Source organism: Hemiscyllium ocellatum, chromosome 12, assembly GCF_020745735.1.
Source record: "Hemiscyllium ocellatum isolate sHemOce1 chromosome 12, sHemOce1.pat.X.cur, whole genome shotgun sequence".
Taxonomy (NCBI): domain Eukaryota; kingdom Metazoa; phylum Chordata; class Chondrichthyes; order Orectolobiformes; family Hemiscylliidae; genus Hemiscyllium; species Hemiscyllium ocellatum.
Window position 1 is genome coordinate 74,129,503 of NC_083412.1, and position 19,634 is coordinate 74,149,136.

At 45.6% G+C, this 19,634-nt stretch overlaps 1 protein-coding gene across 2 annotated transcripts in view; it reads right to left on the minus strand.

Annotated features, from left to right (window-relative positions):
- zgc:152951 (uncharacterized protein LOC569013 homolog) overlaps positions 1 to 19,632 on the minus strand; it is a 74,684-nt gene extending 55,052 nt beyond the window's left edge. Inside the window, exon 1 of one of the 2 annotated variants that reach the window (XM_060833712.1) lies at positions 19,527 to 19,632. The gene's annotated coding sequence lies outside the window, so the exon portion shown is untranslated. Of the gene's footprint in view, positions 1 to 1,858; positions 1,878 to 19,526 lie in introns of those variants that run through there. The other variant, XM_060833713.1, reaches the window with a different exon arrangement.
- Positions 19,633 to 19,634: the final 2 nt, after the last annotated feature.

Here is a 19,634-nt window from a genome sequence, read left to right on the forward strand (position 1 = left end):
TCTCTCCTCATACAACAAACCTACCACCTCAGGAATCAGTCTAGTGAGTCTTTGCTGCATTCCCTCTTGTGCTAGGACTATTCGTAGTAATCCATCACGGCCTCCATACCAATTCATTCCTCCCACCACCATCCCCCACAACCTACCTCTACAAGCTCCTTCAGACTCCTCATGTCACCATCATAGCCACTTATCTACTGGAAAAACACTGGAGTTGTGCAGGTATATTAAAACAAGATCTAAAACAAATTTCACATACAATTGTAGAAAATCATGAGGTTATACACTTTGGCAGGAAGAAACAAGGGCTGAATATTATTTAAATTGATAAAGACTGCAGAAACCAATTTAGGATTTAGGAGTTCTTCTGCATGAATCACACACAGCTAGCATCCAAGTTCAGCTGGTGAAAGTGAAGATAAATGCAACGTTGGCCTTTATTTCTAAGAGAACAGAGTGTAAAAGTAAGGTGGTCTTTCAAAACCTGTATGAGGCACAAGCCAGACCGCAGTTGGAAGACTGTGAATAGTTTTGGTCTCCTGAACTAAGGAAAAATTTACTGGCATTGGGGGTGAGGTGAGAGAAAGTTCACTAAGTATAACCTGGGTATGGAGGGATTTTCTTAAGGAGAGAGGTCAAATAGGTTGAGTTTGTACTCATTAGAATTTAGAAGATGACCTTACTGAAACATACAAGACTTCAAGGGGACTTGACAGGGTATATGGAGGAGTTTATTTCACCTTGTGGAGGAGTCTTGGACCAGGGGGCACCATTTTAGTGTCTGGGGTCACCCATTTACGTCAGATAAGGAGGAATTTCATCTCTCAAAACATAGTGAATCTGTGGCATTCTTTACTACAGAAAGCTGTCTTACTGAGTATATCCAAGACTGAGATAGAGAAATTTCTAATCATCATGGGTATCAAGTATTATACAGAAAAGACAAGAAGCTGCTGTTGAGGATTAAAAGATTAGCCATGATCTCATTGAATGACGTAGTGGTTTTGATGGGCTGAATGGCCGACCTCTTATCCTACATGTTACGTTCTCAGACCTGTCACTCAAGACACACTTGAGAGCTTTTTAAAAAAAACTCATTTAAACAAACCTTTAAATGTGCTGAATTGGTTAATTTCTTTATCAAAGCAATCCTCCATTTAGACAGTTTTTCAATTGTTCCTTCAAACTGTTAATTAAACTGTGAATTCAGAATACAGAGACAATTGTTGTCTTTGAAACTCAATCAACTTCAGAAAGTACTCAACTGATATTTATGGGCGGCACGGTGGCACAGTGGTTAGCACTGCTGTCTCACAGCGCCTGAGACCTGGGTTCAATTCCCGACTCAGGCGACTGACTGTGTGGAGTTTGCACATTCTCCCCGTGTCTGCGTGGGTTTCCTCCGGGTGCTCCGGTTTCCTCCCACAGTCCAAAGATGTGCTGGTCAGGTGAATTGGCCATGCTAAATTGCCCGTAGTGTTAGGTAAAGGGTAAATGTAGGGGTATGGGTGGGTTGCCCTTCGGCGGGTCGGTGTGGACTTGTTGGGCCAAAGGGCCTGTTTCCACACTGTAAGTAATCTAATCTAAAACCAAATGGTATTTCTTTTCTCTCTAACCTGGACGTCAATCAAAGTAGTCCAGCAAAGTTTCTTCCACCCTCAGACAGCTTTAACTTGTTTTATTTCAGGTTTTAAAAAGGAGAATTTTCGTTATTCATTCACTCACGGGTTGTGGACATCGCCAGCTGGGCCAGCACTGATTGCCGGTTTAGAGTTGCTCTCAAGAAGTGGTGAGCTGTCTTTGTGAACCGTGGAAACAACACTTCAACCCCACAGGACCCTGCAGTGGTCACTCTTACCAATGCTATCATGGACAGATCCATCGGTGACAAACAGATGAGGTGGATGGGGTCAAATATGCGCTTCCCTCTTGTTGGTTTCCTCACCACGCGCTGCAGATCCAGTCTTTCAGCTATGCCTTTTTGGTCTCGACTGGCTCGGTCAGTAGTGCTGCTGCCGAGCCATTCTTGGTGGTGAGCATTGAGATCCCCCGAGTAAGCTTATGCCTTTCCCATCTTCAGTGCTTCCTGCAAATGCTGTTAAACGTGGAGGAGTACTGATTCATCTGCTGAGGGTGGATGTAATATGATCATTAGCTTCAGTGTTCCTTGCTTATGCCATCAGACTTCCTAGGGTTCACAATCAATGTTTATCAGACCCAGGACAGCTCTCTCCCAACTGCGTATCATTGTGCCACCATCTTTGCAGGGACTGCCCTGCCAGTGCCAGGGATGGTGATGGTGTTGTTTGGTACATTGTGTGTAAGGTACAATTTTGTGAGAATGCCTACAATCCGGCTGTTGTTTGACCAGTCTGTAAGACAGCTCTCCCAAGTTTGGCACTCGTCCCCAGAAGTTATTAAAGAGGATTTTGGGTTAATAAGGTTCTGTTTGCCTTTGTTACTTCCAGTACATTACTTGTTGCCAGGTAGTCTGTCTGGTTTCATTCTTTTGTTTCCCTTCTAGACGTTAATACATGGCTTGCTGGGCCATTTAGGAAGTATTTAAAATTCAACCACATTACTGTGGATCTTAGGCCAGACCAGGTAAGGAAGGCAGTCATCTACCCTAAAGGACCTTTCCGACAATTGTCAGAATTGTCCCCAGAAGATTACTTGAATTACTTATCCAGCGGCAATGTCACCAGGCCATTGTCTTCCCCTAAATTTAGATTTTGAAGGAACTTCAGATAACGACACTTTTACAGCTCTTATCTGTCCTTCAAAACCATTTATGACTACAGCACAATTTTGATTCCCAAACTGTGGGTTAAAGTTTAGCAGGAAGATTTGAATCTTTGTTCTATTCTGGGATGAGCAAACCTACGACACAACGATAACTTAGCAGGTGAGATGATTGGTCAGAATGCAAAGCATGCAGAGAACGATTAAAAAGGTTAATCAAGAGTTAGAAATTGTTGTTTGTGAGGAAATTACTTTGGAATGTAAGAATGGATAGGGGGAGTCACTACAGATGGTGAAAAAGTAAAAAAGTAAAGTGAGCATTTGTCTTCGGCCATTACTAAATGAGGAAGCAAGCCTAAGGATCTATTTTTGTTCCTATTTCATATGTCTGCATTGTATAAGCAGTACCTTGTTATAATTTTAGGCATGTTGTGAAGCTTTTTGAGTGGAAGACTTGTCTCAATCATAAGATTCCTGCGAGACACTTGTGCAATGCCTTAGCAGTTGAAGTCCCATTCCAAAGACTAACTTAGGCTGACACTTAATACAGAACTGTATGACTTTTTCACTGTCAGACGTGCGATTTTTGAGGTGGATATTAAACTGAGGTGCTCACTGCCTTGTCAGGTAGATGGAAAAGATCCCATGGCACTATCGGAAAAGCAGAGAAATATTGGAAAGTCTATTTTTTAAATCTTTACCACCATCACTGGAAAGGTAGATTATCCAGTCAGGTCATTCACTGCTCTTTGTGGAGCACCTGGAAAGTAAAGTTGAAGTTCAAGATCAACTATGATCATATTGAATGATGAAGCAGTCTTAATTAGTCTCTTCCTGCCCTATTCCTTATATCCTTGGGTTGTAAAGTCTACTGTGTACAAATTACACTATGTACGATTCTAGCTTTCCTGCATTGCAATATTAAAGTAACAATTTGAGACAGCTCAGGAATCCCTGATGGACTCGACCCTTAAGCCTCTCTGGGTTCGTCCTGGAGATCGTACTCTGTGATAGAGTGGAATATAAAACTCTTACAGACAGTTTAGTTTAAATTATTACCTTTATTTAACAATGGCATCAATGTTACACTATAACATAGATTCCTACAAGCCAAGCTTGAGCTAAGGTTCTGAAAACACTAGCAGAGTAGTGGTGCCAGCTCTTACCCCTAAGAGCTCTCTCAGGCTACAACTCCTTCTTGCTGCAAACAAGCTATTTTTATACAAAATTTGGTATTAAAATTACAAAAACACCACATGTCCTTATTCAGACAAGCAGCAATAAAATGGCAAAAGTTTGCAGAGGAAGAGAAACTCATTGACAGGTCTGTGTACGCCTGACTACTTAAACCACATGCACACCAACGTGGGAAACCTTGATCCAGCAAGGCCCCAAATGGCTGATTGCTTTGGCTAGATAACCTTCCCTTTTAACAATACATCATAATGAGAGACTAGTCTCTAAACTATGTAGAAAGGTCATGAAGTAACCTTTCTCAGCTAACATGTCCAGTATCATTGTCCGACAAAACATTTTTTCTTTTAAAATCATCTTAGATTCACAGAATGCAAATTAAGTAGAGTCATAGAGATGTACAGCATGGAAACAGACCTTCAGTCCAACCCGTCCATGCCGACCAAGCAATCCCAACCCAATCTAGTCCCACCTGCCAGCACCCGGCCCACATTCCTCCAAACCCTTCCTATTCATATACCCATCCAGATGTTGCAATTGTACCAGCCTCCACCACTTCCTCTGGCAGCTCATTCCATACATGTGCCACCCTCTGTGTGAAAAGATTGCTCCTTAGGTCTCTTTTATATCTTCCCCTCTCACCCTAAACCTGCGCCCTCTAGTTCTGGACTCCCCAACCCCAGGGAAAAGACTTTGCCTATTTACCCTATCCATGCCCCTCATAATTTTGTAAACCTCTATAAGGTCACCCCTCAGTTTCCGATGCTCCAGGGAAAACAGCCCCAGCCTGTTCAGCCTCTCCCTATAGCTCAAATCCTCCAACCCTGTCAACATCCTTGTAAATCTTTTCTGAACCCTTTCAAGCTTCACAACATCTTTCCAATAGAAAGGAGACCAGAATTGCATGCAATATTCCAACAGTGACCTAACCAATTTCCTGTACAGCCGCAACATGACCTTCCAACTCCTGTACTCAATACTCTGACCAATAAAAGAAAGCAATACCAAACGCCTTCTTCACTATCCTATATACCTGTGACTCCACTTCCAAGGAGCTATGAAACTGCACTCAAAGGTCTCTTTGTTCAGCAACATTGCCCAAGGCCTTACCATTAAGTGTAAAAGTCCTGCTAAGATTTGCTTTCCTAAAATGCAGCACCTCGCATTTATCTGAATTAAACTCCATCTGCCACTTTTCAGCCCATTGGTCCATCTGGTCAAGATCCTGTTCTAATCTGAGGTAACATTCTTCACTGTCCACTACACCTCCAATTTTGGTGCTATCCGCAAACTTACTAACTGTACCTCTTATGCTCACATCCAAATCATTTATGGAAATGACAAAACGTAGAGGACCCAGCACCAATCCCTGTGGCACTCCACTGGTCACAGGCCTCCAGTCTGAAAAACAACCCTCCACCACCACCCTCTGTCTTCCACCTTTGAGCCAGTTCTGTATCCAAATGGCTAGTTCTCCCTGTATTCCATAAGATCTAACCTTGCTAATCAGTCTCCCATGGGGAACCTCGTCGATCGCCTTACTGAAGTCCATATAGATCATATCTACTGCTCTGCCCTCATCAATCCTGTTTTGCTACCTCATTCTCAGATCTCGAGCTCCAGGGAACAACACACAAACATTCAATCCATGACAAGCTAATGTTCACTCAAATCAGACCACAAAGGGTTAATCTTTCCACCAGCTTCTGTCCTGTCTCTCTGTCTGTCTCTCTCACTCTGTGAACCTTGAACCCTTCGGTCAGTGAATGTAATTTATAGAAGAATTTTTTCTCTCTCTCACTCACACATGAACATCTTCCAATTTCCTTTCTATGTCAGTTTTTAGCCTTCATGTTTTCCTAGCCTGTAAGGGTAATGAGACATTCACATTCCAGAACAGTCAAAATGAGGAACTCAGCTTCATAAATTCACATCTGCTCAGTGTGGTATGCATTAAAGTGTATCAGGATTATTCTATAATGTGCATTTTCCACTCAGCTTATTAAATCACAAGTTCTTTTCCTACTGAGTATGAGTTTTGTTAAGAGTCTTCAAAATAACCAGAATTTCTAGTTATCCAACATCTCGCTGTGAAACATGTGTGTCTCCAGCCCCCAGGTGAGAAAGAAATAGTGCCACACATTGCACAAGTGAACAAATGTTCTCACCTTATTTACACCGAACCACTAAGAACACATGTCCCCAATTCTTCGAAACAAATTGGCACTGACGACCATGGTCAAGCGCTTTCCTGCATTTCCTTAGCGGATGCGTAACGGTAAAGCTACAAACTTTCTCAGCAACAGCTTCTCACGTGTCCATTTCTTTAGCTGTATAGCAGTTTGGGACTTCCTGAGATTGAGAGAGATGCTATGCTTTTGCAAGACTTTATGAATTAATTTGGAACATCCTAAAGTCAAAAAAGGTACATTAGATATTTAGGTTTTTTCTTTTTATCTGCAATTTGTCTCTCTCACTCCTTTTGTTAAGTGTTCTTGGATTCTTTATTCTGTCTTTTGTCTTTCCTGATTCAGATTATTTTCGGCAAATACAATGTCCTATTTTTCTTATATTTGTTTCTCCAGCTCTGCCACTTGTTCACAGATTCAGTTAAAATGCTAGTCACTCTTGTTATTCATATTCTACAAGAGAATAATTTCAGCCCAAAACATTGGCACAGCCTTTTCAATTCCATTGAACATGCTGTTGCGTTTCCAGGGATTTTCTTTTGTCTAAGGGAAATTACAAATTTTAAAGTACTTTGAGAATCCAGTGATTTTGAATTGCAATGTATAAATGAAAGAATTTCTTTTAAAATAAATATTTATGTAGTATTTTTATTACAACAAAATATTCCAAAACACTTCTCAAGAGTATTTTGAAACAAAGCAAGGAGATATTTGGGGCGGCACGGTGGCACAGTGGTTAGCACTGCTGCCTCACAGCGCCAGAGATCCGGGTTCAATTCCCGCCTCAGGCGACTGACTGTGTGGAGTTTGCACGTTCTCCCCGTGTCTGTGTGGGTTTCCTCCGGGTGCTCCGGTTTCCTCCCACAGTCACAAAGATGTGCGGGTCAGGTGAATTGGCCATGCTAAATTGTCCGTAGTGTTAGGCAGGGGGTAAATGTAGGGGTATGGGTGGGTTGCGGGTCGGTGTGGACTTGCTGGGCCGAAGGGCCTGTTTCCACACTGTAAGTAATCTAATATTTGGACAGATGACCAAAGTTGGTCGAAGAAGTAGGTTTTAGGAAGAGCAGTTATACTTACAATTGCCCAAGAGGCCAGAAACAGTGGACAATGGATTTTTCAATGGTAAAGAAAATGGACATAATAAATAATTAATTAAATACGCCAAATAACAACAATAATATGGGTCAAGTTTAAATTTACATCCTTCAAAATAAATAAGACAATTTGACACAATTGTTTTGCATTTAGATCTCTCTTGAAACTATATAGATTTTACTTCTTACTCTGTAGATGTTGACATTAAAAGTTTGCAAAACAGGTCTTTTGGCTGAGTAGCAGTGTCCCTACACCTGGGCCAGGAGGTCCAGGTGCAAGCTTATTACTATCATTGAATACACCAGGATCAACATCAAAGGGATTACCATTGACTAAAGCCTGCCCACCCCATATACAAGGCACAACTCAGGAGTGTGATGAAATATTCTCCTTATACCTGGATATATCCTTGTACATGGATAGCATGATGGCACCACATCCACAAACATTCACTCCCTCCACCACTACGTCTCAGTGTCAGCAGTTTGTACTGTCTCCACGTTGCACTCCAGAAATTCACCAAAGCTCCTCAGACATCATACACCAAATGCACAACCAATTCCCTCCAGAAAGACAGAACACCAGATACATGGGAACACTACTGCTTAGAAGTTCCCCTCCAATCTACTCACCATCCTGGTGTAAAAATATACCATCATTCCTTTATTGTCACACAGTCAAAATCTTGGAACTCCCTCCCTAACAGCAGTTCAAGACAGCACACTAGCACCTTCTCAAGGGCAACTAAGGATGGGAAATACTTGCTGGCCCAGCCAGTGACACCCAAATGCTGCAAAACAATAAATGAAGGTCCCACCTCAGGACATGATGGCAATGGAAATATGTCATAGCACATCCAAACAGGTTGCGTAAATATGTTTAAAACTTGCTGAAAACGGAAATGATAAAAGCAGAAGCCCTCAGCAAATGTGTGCACCCTTTAAAGGGAAGTCATGCTAATGTTTTGGTATGTGGATAGCCTTGAAAACAGTAAAACCAAGTCAGTCACAAACTTGTCCCAAAATGTGTAACTATTTTTATCTTGACAATAATGAAAACTTAAATTCCCAATCTTTTGCTGAAACATTCCGAGAGCCTCATCTACATTCCTCCCTAAGAACAAAAGATATTACAGCAGAAGTTGGCCATTCAGTCTCAGAGCCTGCTCCACACTTCATCATGGACCCCATCTCTTTTGTCCAGTTTGAAGTAAAAGTGAAATGAAGAATTTGCTAAAGCTCTAACAAAGGCCAAAACAGTGGCACTAAACTAAAAAGGAGCCAACTAGAACCAACCAGTAAGAGGTCTCAAAATAAAACAATGATAGCTTGGTCTATATTGCTCCATTTGCTCACATTTATCCAGAACTAGAGGAGGCTAATAGAGAAATATCAAATGCAAAGTCATTAGAGACATGTGGCTTTGAGTATATCTGAAATTTATGGTGCCTTGAGGGCCCCAGGTCAATTATAAATAGAGGATACTGGTGTATGGCTAACTTGGGCCAAGGTGTGACCAAGGGCTAAAATGGGACACTGTTTATTGGCAAGCAAGCTCATAGTCACTTACTGGGATAATGGAGAAATGAATACAGAAATTAGCAATCTAGAAATTGGGTGCAGGATGTATCTGGGTGGGGAATGTAACAGGAGATTAAGCTGATGCAACAATTGTTTCACAACAAGATGAACACACAATGAGAACTGCTTGTGAAATGCTGTGAATGTACAGCATTAACAATAAGTAATTTTTTGATGATATAAGTGGCTTGTCAATTTTTTGTTAATATAATGAGTTCTTATTTATGTTTATGAGCGTATGCTTGTGGGCACATGGAGGTGCCCTGTGCTGGTTTACTCCGAACAACCCTTGGACAGAGACTGTGAAACTGCCTTTTTAATTTTGCTTTTTGTTTTTTCTGACCAATGTCGATATGGTGTATAGCTATAATGTAACTTTATTCTTCATTTCTCTATTCTGTAACTAAAGATTGCACCTGGCTACTCTGTATCAAAGACGATGCCTTGTGTTGGTGGGATTGTTACACTGTAACTAATCTTGCAACTGAAGAGACTATCTAGGTATCTTTGGACCTAAGATGGTGCTGTAAGTGGCGACATATAAACTTTTCACTGAACTCATTTGAGTACACATGACAATAAAGCTAATTCAATTCAATGCATCCACGAGTTCTATGGCTACACTTTATGTATATTAGAATGTAGAATATTGGGCCCTGGTAATGTATCATAGACAGGCAAGAAGCAGGAAGAACACAGCAAGCCAGGCAGCATTTGGACGTGGAGAAGTCAATGTTTTGGGTGCAACCCTTCTTCAGGATTGGGGGTGGGTGTGGGGGGAGCTGCAGATAAAGAGGGTGGCGGGAGCAGGATAGTGAAGTGGGGATAGGTGAAGACAGGTAGAGGGTACGAGTTGGTTGGACAATAGGAGGGATGAATCTGTTTGCTGGCTGGGAGGAATGGAAGGTAGGGGGAGGGAGTCAGGGATGGGGAGGGAGGTTATTTGAAATTGGAGAACTCAATGTTGAGTCCGCCGGGCTGTAGGCTGCCCTGACGGAAGATGATGTGTTGTTCCTCTAATTTGCTCTATTGCGGCCATGGAGAAGGCCAAGGATGGTCATGTCGGAATGGAAGTGGTTGGGGGAATTGAAATGGGCAGTGACTGGGAGGTCCAGTTGACTCCTGTGGGCCTGCCTGCGATGCTCGTTGAACTGTTCCCTAAGTTAAGGTTCAGTCTCCCTGATGTAGAGAAGATCACATCAGGAGCACCTCATGCAATAAACTAGGTTGGAAGAGAGGCAGGTGAACATCTGTAACACCTGGAAGGACTGTTTGGAACCATGGATAGAGGTGAGCGAGGTGGTGTACCGGCAGGTTCTGCATCTTTTCTATTTGGAAGGGAAGGGGTGGAAATCGATGGGGAGAGTGGTGCAAACCAAGGACTGTCTAAGGGAATGGTCCTTGCAAAAGGCAGAGAGAGGTGGGGAGCGGATCTCCCCTCCACTGTCTCCAAACTCTCAGCCCCCCAGCCCTGCACTGCCTGGTTCTACCTGCTCCCCAAGATCCACAAGCCCAACTACCCCAGCCCACCCACCATCTCGGCATGCTCCTGCCCCACCGAACCCTTCTCATCCCACTGCAACTCCATCCTGTCCCCCTTAGCTCAGGTACTTCCCAGCTACATCCGCGACACCGACCACTCTCTCCATCTCTTCAGCAACTTCCAGTTCCCTGGCCTCCAGTGCTTTTTCTTCCCTATGGAGTACAGTCCTTAGACATGTCCATACCCCACAAGGACACCATCCAGGCCCTCCGCATATTCTTCTCCAATAAATCCATCCAGTGCCCCTCCGCCAATACCTTACACTGCCTTGCCGAACTGGTCCTTACCCTCTCTTTAACTCTTCCCACTTCCTCTAATTCTAGGAGGTAGCCATGGGTACCCAAATGGGCCCCCGTTACACCTGCCTCTTTGTTGGTTATGTCAAACAGTTCCCCTTCAGTACCCACACAGGCACTGTGTCCCAACTCTTATGCCATTACATCAATGACCGCATCAATGAGGCGTCCTGCACCTGGGCTGAACAGGAGCTGTTCATCGACTTCGCCTACAACTTCCACCCCATCTTCAAATTCAGTTGATCCAATCGGACACCTTCCTCCCCTTTCTGGACCTCATAATTTCCATCTCTGGTGACAGTCTCCAGTTGGACATTTATTACAAACCCACAGACTCCCATAACTACCTGCACTACAACTCCTCCCACCCAGTATCCTGCAAGAATTCCATCCCATTCTCCCAATTCTTCTGGCTCTGTCACATCTGCTCACATGAGCAGCCACTCCACTCGCGAGCATCCCAAAGTCCACCTATTTTGAGCAATGTACTTTTCCTCCCTCTGCCATCCACACAGCCCTTCGCTGCACCACTTCCATGCCTCATTCCACTGCTCTAAACACCCCCAACATAACAAAGACAGAGTCCCCTTTGTTCTCACCTACGAGTCCACCATTTTCCGCATCCAACGCGTCTTCCTTAAACACTTCTGCCAACTCCAACTTGACTTCACCACCAAGAACATCTTCCCCATCTCACCCCTCTTTGCCTTCTGCAAGGACCATTTCCTTCGATAGTCCTTGGTTTGTGCCACTCTCCTCACTGACCCCAACGACCAACCGCTCCCCCACTTCCCCCCCGCCCCACCCACAACCGAACCCCAGGTACCTTCCCTGTAAATGGAAAAGATGCAGAACCTGCTAGAACATCACCCCCCCCACCCCCCCCCCCCAACAACCCCACCCCCACCCCCACCCCCACCCCCCCCCCCACCCCCACCCCCACCCCCACACCTCCATCCAGTAGCACATCACGTCTCCACACCTCCATCCAGCCTGGCTTGCCGTGTTCTTCCAGCCTCCTGTCTGTCTACTTTGGATTCCAGCATCTGCAATTTTTTTGTCTCTAACACGGTAATGCATCAGCATTTAATCTTGTCAATTTCGCCAACACTAATTTCCTGACTAATACAGATTTCCTTCAGCTCTTCCCTTCACTAAATAAACCCCGTGTATCCCAATATTTCTTATATGTTACTTGTGAACACAGAAACAAAGGATTTAACTGGTCTGCCATATCTTTGTTCCACACTATAACTTTCCCCGTTTCTGACTGTATGGTATCTATATTTGCCTTTATTAATCCTTTTCTCTTCACAAACTTTTAGGTGATTTTACACTCAATTTCTACATTCCCCGAAAGCTTACTCTCATAATCTATTTTCCTCCTTTGCTGAAACTGAAACTGATCCTCAGGTCTGCGGCCAATTTGTATGCCAATAATACTATCCTGAAACTCTCCTATTAGCAACAGTCAGGACACCTTTCTCGTTTTATTTTTGTGCCAGGTAAGAATGCTGCAGTTCATCCAGTCACTATTTCAATGCTTGCCTTTGTCTATCCACCTTTATCCGTTTAAGTAACAATCCTCCACTTCATATACTATTGTAATTTCCTTTATTTAGATTCAGGACCTAGTCTCAGAATCAATTATGCTAGTCTCCATCTTAATGAAGAATTCCATCATACCCTGGTCACTCTTCCCCAAGTGTTCTCACACAGCTAAATTGATAATTAATCCATTCTCATTACATAATACATAATCAAGAATGTCTGATATCTAGTTGATTACTCACTGTATTGTTCCAGAAATCCATCCCATATAAATTCCAGGAATTCTTCCTTTATGACACACCAATGATTTGATTTACCTTCTCCAAATACCAATTAAAATCACTCATAATTACAGCTGTACCATTATTGCTTGGATTTCTAATTTTCTGTTGAATACCTTCCTTAACATTGCAACTACAATTTGAGTGTTTATATACAATGCTTGGAATCATTATCTGCCCATGGTATTTTGTTTTCTACACATTGATAGAGATTCAACTTCACCAAAGCTAATATTCTTCCTCACTCTTGCCTTAATTTTCTCATGAACCAGTAATGCTTTCCCTTTCTGCCTGTCTTCCCAAAAAACTGAATACACCTGGAAGTTCAATTTTCTTCCCTGATCATGCTACAGCCACACCTCTGGAATCCCAACTATATCAGACCAGCTTAGATCCACTTACACAAATAACTTATCCACTTAATCCTGAATGTTTCACACACTAAGACAAAAGGCCTTAAGGCTTGCCTTTTTAACATGCCCAGTCTTGTTCATATTATTCTGCACTGTGGCTCTGTTTGATTCTTGCCCTTGAATTGTCTACCACTGTTTATTCCCATTCTGTCTTTTTTTTGTTTCACTTGTTTCCCTCTGTTCTGTCTCTTAGAATAGTTCCCATCCCCTTTCTATTTTAGTTTAAACCCTTCCCAAACACACTAATAAATACATCCATAGGAGACAAGTTCCCGTCCAGGTACAACCCATCCAGCTGGCACTGGTCGCACCTCCCCAGAACCAGTCCCAACGTCCTAGGAATCTCAAACCCTCCCCCTCACATCATCTCTGTAGCCACACATTTATTTGATAATATCCTGCTATTTTCTACACTTAACTGAGATCACTCCCGTTGAGATGCTGTATTTGAACTTGCTTCCTAACTCCCTACACTCTGCTTTTTGGATCTCATTCCTTTTTTTTACTACATTGCTGGTATTGATGTATACCATGACCACTGGCTGTTCACCCTTCCATTTCAGAATATCCTGTAGCTCCTGTGAAATATCTTTGACCCTAGCACCCAAGAAGCAACTCTGCTTTCTTTCCACAGATGCTGCGAGACCTGCTGAGTTTCTCCAGCAATTTCTGTTTTTGCTTTAGATTTCCAGCATCTGCAGTTCTTAGTTTATTTTAGCAAATTGCTTTTGTAGTGACTAAAATATTTATCTACTTACCCTTCAATACTACTGCCTTTCCATATTTGTTCCTCCTCTCCTGCGGAGCAGAGCTAACAAAGGTGCAATGGAACTTGGCCATTGCCTTTGAGACGCCATTTCCCCCACAACAGTATCGAAAATGATAAATCTGTTCTGCAGGGTAATGACCACATGAGATTTCTGCACTGTTTGTCAAGCACTCTTATTCTGCCTGGTAATTATCCATTCACTCCCTATTTGTGGAGTTTTAGCCTGTGGAGTAACTACCTCTCTATATAGTACCCACAATACTCTCAGATTTGCAGATGCTCTGCAGTGTCCCAAACGCTACACCAGCTCCAAAACTTAAGCTCTCAGGAGCTGCAGCTGGAGATACCTCCTATAAAAGTTCTAGTCCTGGGCACTGGTACTTTTATTATCATGATTTATAATAATAACCATAATAAGCCAATGATGTTATTGAATGTCAGTGAACTCGGTGGGCTGAATGGCCTATTTCTGCTGCAATGGTTTTATAATAAGCAAGTGAAACTGTATCAGCGTCTCCAACATATGTTACTTGGAAATGCATCCAAATACAGACGAATGCAGCTTTTCCACGTTTGCAGATGATACGAGACTTAGTGAGAATAAGAGTTATGAAGAGGATCCAAAGATGTTTCATAGGGATTTAGACAAGCAGTGAAAGTGAGGAAAAAGTGGCAGATGCAATATAATATAAATGGGTGTGAGGTTTCCACTCTGACAGTAGTAAAGCAGTGCATTTTTTTTAAATGGTGAGAGGTCGGAAAGTTTTGATGTTTTGAAAGCCAGTACGCAGGTGCAGCAAGCAACTTGAGAGGTAAACAATATGTTAGCCTTCATCACAAAAAGATTTGGGAACAGAAGCAAAGAAGTCTATCTGCAACTGTACACGTCTCCAAAGTTTTGGTTTCCTTGCTTAAAGATGTATATATATTACACAAAGAGTGCAGCAAAGATTCATCAAACTCATTCCTGGAACGGTGACACTGTCACCTGAGGAGATTACCTGGATATAATTTAGGAAAATGAGAGGTGATTTCATAGAAACATGGAAAATTCATAAGTGCTGCAAAGGAGATTTCCTTGGCTATAGGATCATGACCTAGAGGTTACAGTCTCAGAATAAAAGGGTCTAAGCCTATCTCCTTAATTAATTATTTTTTGGGGTTGGGGAGGGGAGGGGTGGGGAGGGGAGGGGTGGGGTGGGGTGGGGAGGGGAGGGGTGGGGTGGGGTGGGGCGGGGCGGAGGGGAGGACAGGATGGAGTCTGGTGTGGTCTATCCAGATAAACCTATTGTACCAAAACCTGGCATTGTGTGATTTTAAACTTTCTCCAGCCTGCCTGAAGAAGGGCTTATGCTCGAAACGTCGATTCTCCTGCTCCTTGGATGCTGCCTAACCTGCTGCGCTTTTCCAGCAACACATTTTTCAGCTCTGATCTCCACATCTGCAGTCCTCACTTTCTCCTAGTTGATTTCTCCAGCCCAGTCCAACACCGATTCCTCCAGATCATAAGTGCACGCTCACTCTTCAAGTATACCTACGCGCACACGCACTCGCTCGCTCTTCACGCGCACGCACACATTCTCACTCGTCAAGGGTACGCGTATGTACACATTCACTCGTCAAGTGTACACATGCGCGCACCCACTCACCTGTCAAGTGTACACGTGCGCGCACTCACTCACTCGTCAAGTGTACACATGCGCGCACCCACTCACCTGTCAAGGGTACGCGTGCACACACTCACTCGCCAGGTGTAGGCGAACTCACGCATTCACTCGTCAAGGGTACACGTGTGTACACTCACTCGTCAACTGTATGCGCGCGCGCACACTCGTCAAGTATACGCACGCGCGCACACTCACTCACTCGACAAGTGCACGCGCACACACTCACTCACTCGTCATGGGTCTATGCGTGTGCACTCACTCACTCGTCAAGGGTATGTGCGCGCACACTCATTCACTCATCAAGGGTATGCGGGCACACACTCAATCACTCGTCAAGTGTATGCACGTGCGCACACTCATTCACTCAAGTGTACGCGCGCACACTCACTCGTCAAGTGTATGGGTGCACGCACACTCCCTCACTCGTCAAGGGTACGCGTGCACGCACTCACTCGTCAAGGGTACGCGCGCACATACTCACTCATCAAGTGTACGTGTGCATACACTCACTCGCCAAGTATACGCACACTCACGCACTCACTCAAGGGTACGTGCGTACACACTCATTCATCAGCTGTACGCACGCGCGTACACTCACTCACTCGTCAAGTGCATGCGCGCACACTCACTCACTCGTCACGGGTTCGTGCGCGTGCATTCATTCACTCGTCAAGGGTACGCATGCACACACTCAATCACTCATCAAGTGTACGCGCGCGCACACACTTACTCACCTGTTAAGTGTATGCGCGTCACAGACTCACTCAGTCATCAAGTGTACGCGCACACACTCACTCGTTAATGGTTCACGTGCATGCACTCACTCATCAAAGGTACACGCGCGCGCACACATTCTCACTCAAGGGTATGCGCGTGCACGCACACACTCGTCAAAGGTACGCGTGTGCACACTCACTCACTCGTCAAGTGTACGCGTGCACTCACTCAAGTGTAAAAGCGCACTCACTCACTCGTTAAGTGTACATGCGCGCGTACCCACTCACCCATCAAGTGTTTACATGTGCGCACACACTCACTCACTCGACAAGTGTACACACGCACACTCACTCACCCGTCAAGTGTATGCGCACGCACACTCGCTCACTCGTCAAGTGTACATGTGCGCGCACTCACTCACCCATCAAGAGTACACATGCGCACAATCACTCACCCGTCAAGTGTATGCGCGCACACACTCACTCACTCGTCAAGAGTACGCGAACGCACTCACTCGTCAAGTGTACGCGCGCACACACTCACTTCACTCACTCATCATGTGTACATGCGTGCGCACACACTCACTACCCGTCAAGTGTACATGCTCGCACACTCACCAGTCAAGTGTGCGCGCACACAGTCACTTCACTCACTCGTCATGTGCACACACTCACTCACTCAAGGGTACGCGTGCACACAATTACTCGTCAAGTGTACGTGCGCACACACTCACTCATCAAGTGTGCACGCACACTCATTCACTTGTCAAGGGTACGTGTGCGCACACACTCACTCGTCAGGGGTAAGCGCATGCACACTCACTCGTCAAGGGTACGCGCGCATGCACACTCATTCACTCGTCAAGGGTACGCGCATACTCTCATTCAGTCAAGTGTACGCGTGCACACTCACTCACTCGTCAAGTACACGTGTGCACACACTCACTCAAGTGTACATGCGCACGTACACACTCACCCACTCACGTGTACACGTGCGTGCACACACTCACTCACTCAAGTGTATACGTGCGCACACACTCACGCGTCAAGTGTACGTGTGCGCACACTCACTCACTCGTCAAAGGTAAGCGCACACACTCACTCACTCGTCAAGTGTACGCGCACACACTCACTCACTCGTCAAGTGTACACATGCACTCACTCAAGTGTAAACACACACTCAAGTGTACACGCGCACACACTCACTCACTAAGTGTACATGCACGCGCACCCACTCACCCATCAAGTATATACGTGCGCGCACACACCCACTCACTCGTCAAGTGTACACGTGCGCACACACTCACTCACTCGGCAAGTGTACACACGCTGGATTAGTGCTGGAAGAGCATAGCAGTTCAGACAGCATCCAAAGTGCAGCGAAATCGACATTTCGGGCAAAAGCCCTTCATCAGGAATAAAGGCAGTGAGCCTGAAGCGTGGAGAGATAAGCTAGAGGAGGGTGGGGGTGGGGAGAAAGTAGCATAGAGTACAATGGGTGAGTGGGGGAGGGGATGAAGGTGATAGGTCAGGGAGGAGAGGGTGGAATGGATAGGTGGAAAAGGAGATAGGCAGGTAGGGCAAGTCCGGACAAGTCATGGAGACAGTGCTGAGCTGGAAGTTTGGAACTAGGGTGAGGTGGGGGAAGGGGAAATGAGGAAACTGTTGAAGTCCATATTGATGCCCTGGGGTTGAAGTGTTCCAAGGCGGAAGATGAGGTGTTCTTCCTCCAGGCGTCTGGTGGTGAGGGAGCAGCGGTGAAGGAGGCCCAGGACCTCCATGTCCTCGGCAGAGTGGGAGGGGGAGTTGAAATGTTGGGCCACGGGGCGGTGTGGTTGACTGGTGCGGGTGTCCCGGAGATGTTCCCTAAAGCACTCTGCTAGGAGGCGCCCAGTCTCCCCAATGTGGAGGAGACCGCATCGGGAGCAACGGATACAATAAATGATTTTGGTGGATGTGCAGGTAAAACTTTGATGGATGTGAAAGGCTCCTTTAGGGCCTTGTATAGATGTGAGGGAGGAGGTGTGGGCACAGGTTTTACAGTTCCTGTGGTGGTAGGGGAAAGTGCCAGGATGGGAGGGGGAGTGGACCTGACTAGGTAGTCACGGAGGGAACGGTCTTTGCGGAAGGCGGAAAGGGGTGGGGAGGGAAATATATCCCTGGTGATGGGGTCTTTTTGGAGGTGGCGGAAATGTCGGCGGATGATTTGGTTTATGCAAAGATTTGTAGAGTAGAAGGTGAGCACCAGGGGCGTTCTGTTCTTGATATGGTTGGAGGGGTGGGGTCTGAGGATGGAGGTGTGGGATGTGGACGAAATGTGTTGGAGGGCATCATTAACCACGTGGGAAGGGAAATTGCAGTCCCTAAAGAAGGAGGCCATCTGGTGTGTTCTATGGTGGAACTGGTCCTCCTGGGAGCAGATACGGCAGAGGCGAAAGAATTGGGAAGACGGGATGGCATTTTTACAAGAGGTAGGGTGGGAAGAGGTGTAATCCAGGTGGCTGTTGGAGTTGGTGGTTTTGTAAAACATGTCAGTGTCAAGTCGGTCGTCATTAATGGAAATGGAGAGGTCCAGGAAGGGGAGGGAGGTGTCAGAGATGGTCCAGGTAAACCTAAGGTCAGGGTGGAATGTGTTGGTGAAGTTGATGAATTGCTGAACCTCCTCGAGGGAGCATGACGTGGCACCAATGCAGTCATCAATGTAGCGGAGGAAGAGGTGGGGAGTGGTGCTAGTGTAATTACGGAAGATGAACTGTTCTATGTAGCCAACAAAGAGGCAGGCATAGCTGGGGCCCATACGTGTGCCCATGGCTACCGCTTTGGTCTGGAGGAAATGGGAGGATTCAAAGGAGAAATTGTTAATGGTGAGGACCAGTTCGGCCAAACAAATGAGAGTGTCGGTGGAAGGGTACTGTTGGGGACGTTGGGAGAGGAAAAAACAGAGAGCTTGGAGGCCCTGGTCATGGCGGATGGAGGTGTAGGGGGATTGGATATCCATGGTGAAGATGAGGCGTTGGGGCCGGGGAAACAGAAGTCTTGGAGGAGGTGGAGGGCGTGGGTGGTGTCTCCAACGTATGTGGGGAGTTCCTTGGACTGGGGGGGATAGGACAGTGTCGAGGTAGGTCGAGATGAGTTCAGTGGGGCAGGAGCATGCTGAGACAATGGGTCGGCCAGGGTGGTCAGGTGTGTGGATCTTGGGAAGGAGGTAGATCCGGGCAGGGATCGTCAAGGGTACGCGCGTACACAATCACTCACACACTCAAGGGTACGCGCGCGTCCACACTCACTCACTCACTCACCAAGTGTAAATGCGCGTGCACCCACTCATCCACTCACTCATCAAGGGTACACGTGCGCGCGCACACCCCCCCCCCCCCCGGTCAAGTGTACGCGCGCGCACACTCACTCACCCAAGTGTACGCGCGTGCGTTCACTCGTTAGGGGTACGCGCACACACTCGTCAAGGGTACGCGCGCGCACACTCACTTACTTTCTCGGTGTGCAGGTGAACTCTCTCTCTCTCGGAGGACACACTCTGGGGGTGTATACTCTCTGTCTGTCTGTGGGGGGGTGGAGTCTCCCCCGGGGGGGGGGGGGT